Source organism: Felis catus, chromosome A1 (genome assembly GCF_018350175.1).
Source record: "Felis catus isolate Fca126 chromosome A1, F.catus_Fca126_mat1.0, whole genome shotgun sequence".
Lineage (NCBI taxonomy): Eukaryota > Metazoa > Chordata > Mammalia > Carnivora > Felidae > Felis > Felis catus.
In genome coordinates, this window is record NC_058368.1 from 88,249,454 (window position 1) to 88,253,257 (window position 3,804).

Below are 3,804 nucleotides of genomic sequence, written 5' to 3' on the forward strand. Positions count from 1 at the left end.
AGCTGGAGGCCTCAGTGTCTCTCCACAAGGAGACAGAATGCTTTCCCTCCATGATGGTGGTTTCTCCAGAACCTGCCACCCAGGATACCAAGGTGGCAGTGTCAATGCTGCCCAGCTTCCAGCCTTAGAATCATATGTCACCACTTCCCCAATGCCCCTTGGTCACACAGGGCCCACCTGTTCAGTGTAGGGGCTACAAAAAGGCACAAGAGAGGTGCATCTGGGAGGTGACCCCAACAGTCCCATCACTGTTGATTAGAGGTCTGCACTGCTTTCCTTTGCTGGAGATTTCTCCTTTCCCTCTCTGGGTTCCTGAAAGATATTCTCTTTGTTGGTGAAATTCTTCAATTTCCCTGTAGTGCTTCTAGGTGTAGGATAGGTATGCTGACTGCATCTGTGGATTTATATTTTTGTCTCCTGTTGTTTTCCAGTATACTTAACATACAGTGTTATGTTAGTTTCAGGTGTACAACAATTCCATACAACACCCGGTGCTCATCACAACAAGTGATCCCCATCACCTATTTAATCCACTGCCACCCCCCCCCCCCACCGCCAACCTTCCCTCCAGTCCCGATCAATTTGTTCTTTATAGTTAAGAGTCTCTTTCTTGGTTTGCCTCCTTCTCTTTTTTTTTTCTCATGCTCTTTTGTTTTGTTTCTTAAATTCCACATGGAAGTGAAACATATGGTATTCATCTTTCTCTGATTGACTTATTTCTCTTAACACAATACTTTGTAGCTCCATCCACATCATTGTAAATGGCAAGATTTCACTCTTTGTGATGGCTGAGCAATATTCCACTGTGTATTTAAACCACATCTGCATTATCCATTCATCAATGAACATGCACTGTTTCTATAATTTGGCTATTGTTGATAATGCTGCTATAAACATCAGGTTGAATGTACCCCTTTGAATTTGTATTTTTGTAACCTTTTGGTAAATACCTAGTAGTGCAATTACTAGATAGGAAGGTAATTCTAATTTTAAGTTTTTGAGTAACCTCCATACTATTTCCCAGATGCTACACCAGTTTGCATTCCCATCAACAGTGTAAGGTGGTTCCCCTTTCTCTGCATCCTCGCCAACACCTGTTGTTTCTTGTGTTTTCAATTTTAGCCATTCTGATAGGTGTGAGGTGATATCTCATTATGGTTTTGATTTGTATTTTCCTGATGATGCGTGATGTTGAGCATCTTTTCATGTGTCTATAGCCATCTGGATGTCTTCTTTGGAAAACTGTCTATTCATGTCTTCTGCCCATTTTTTAGTTGCATTATTTGGTGTTTTGGGGTGTTGTAGAAATTCTTTGTGTTTTTTGGATAATAACTCTTTATTGGATATGTCATTTGAAAATATTTTCTCTCATTCCATAGGCTGCCTTTTAGTTTTGTTGATTGCTTCCTTCCATGTGCCTAAGCTTTTTGTTTTGATGTAGTCCCAATAGTTTATTTTTGCTTTTGTTTCCTTTACCTCAGGAAGCATATTTAGAAAGAAATTGCCATGGTCAATATCAAAGAAGTTACTTCCTGTGTTCTCCTCTAGGATTTTTATGGTTTCACATCTCACATTTAGTTCCTTGATATATTTTGAATTTATTTTTACATGGGTGTAAAAAAGTAGTCCAGTTTCAATTCTTCTGCATGTTGCTGTTCAGTTCTCCCAACATTTGTTGAGGAGACTGTCTTTTTTTCATTGGATCATCTTTCTTGTTTTGTTAAAGATTAATTGACCATATAGTTGTGGGTTTTTTTCTGTGGATTTATATTTTTCATCAGTTCTGGAAAATTCCCTTAATACATAATCTCTTAAAATATATGCCCATTCCTAAATAACTGCTCACCATTTTCTTCTTCAGAGTTTCTGGACTGACACAGACTCAGTACTCTTATTGTAACCCTTGTATCTGTCAGTCTCTTTCATATTCTTCATCTTCTCACCTCTGCTGTACTTTGGATAAGTTCACTGGACATGCCTTCCACTTCACTACCTCTCTCTTCAACTATGTTTAATCTGCTGCTGAGCCCATCCACTATGTGCTTTCAAAAATTTTTCAGTGATATCTATATCTATCTGTATCTATCTATCTATCTATATCTATCTATCTATATATATCTATATGTATATATATGTTTTTAAGTTATATATATATAGATATATATAGTTATAGTTATATAGTATAGTTATATAGTATCTATATATATATAGATTTTAAGTTATATATATCTATATATATATATATATAACTTATATATACTTTAATAAGTTATATATATATTACTTATATATATAAGTATCTATATATATATAGATTTTAAGTTATATATATATAGATTTTAAGTTATATATATAGATTTTATATATATTTATATATATAAATTTATATATAAATTTAATATATATTAATATAAATATAAATATATATATATATTTAGATATATATATAGATTTAAGTTATATATATATAGATTTTAAGTTATATATATCTCTATATATATAACTTATATAAGTTATATATATATTACTTATATATATATCTATATATATATATTTTAAGTTATATATATATAGATATATATAGTTATAGTTATATAGTATAGTTATATAGTATCTATATATATAGTTATATATATATAGTTATATAGTATAGTTATATAGTATCTATATATATAGTTATATATATATAGTTATATAGTATAGTTATATAGTATCTATATATATATAGTTATATATATATAACTTAAAAACATTTTTTAATAAAATAAAAACATTTTAACTTAAAAACATTTATTTTTGAGAGACAGGGAGAGACAGAGCATGAGCATGGGAGGGGAAGTGAGAAGGGGAGACACAGAATCAGAAGCAGGATCCAGGCTCTGAGATGTCAGCACAGAGCCCAACATGGGGCTCGGATCCACGAACCGTGAGATCATGACATGAGCTGAAGTTGGATGCTTAACCAGCTGAGCCACCCAGGTGACCCTCAGTGATTATATTTCACAATTTTAGAAATTATGTTTAAAAAGTCTGCTAATTCCTGGGGTGCCTGGGTGGCCCAGTTGGTTAAGTGTCTAATTCTTGATTTTGTCTCAGGTTGTGATCCCAGTGTTGTGGATCAAGCTCCACGTTGGGCTCCATGCTGAGTGTGAATCTGCTTAAGATTATCCCTCTCCCCCTACCCTCTCCTTCTCTCTCTCTCTTCCTCTGTCCCTCTCCCCCATTCACATGCTTTCTCTCTCTCTAAAATAAAAACAATGTAAAAAAAAGTCCGTTAATTCCTAAAGGTTTGCTTTTATATGCTAGCTGTGTAATTGCACCCTTCATTCCTAATTTCAAACAATATTTCATTTGAAAAATAACATCAATACAGAACTTTTAACAAAAGGAGATTGTGCAGCTGAAAGTTGTCATGAAGGAATTTCTTTTACGGTGGGAACTCCACCCAGATTAAGAATATAAGGTGGGGCCCCTGGGTGGCTCAGTCGGTTGGGTGTCCAACTTTGGCTCAGGTCACGATCTCATGGTTTGTGAGTTTGAGCCCCATATCGGGCTCTGCACTGACAGCTCGGAGCCTGGAGCCTGCCTTGGATCCTGTGTCTCCCTCTCTCTCTGCCCCTCCCCCACTCACACTCTGTCTCTCTCTTTCTCTCAAAAATGAATAAACGTTAATAAAAAATTTTTAAAAAAACAATAGAAGGTGTCTGGTACACCTGAAGCATCCTGTGCTCCTCCTAATAATTCCCTCTTCCCTCCTCCTTGAAACCTCCTAAGGGCAACCACTATCCTGACTTTATAAAAGCA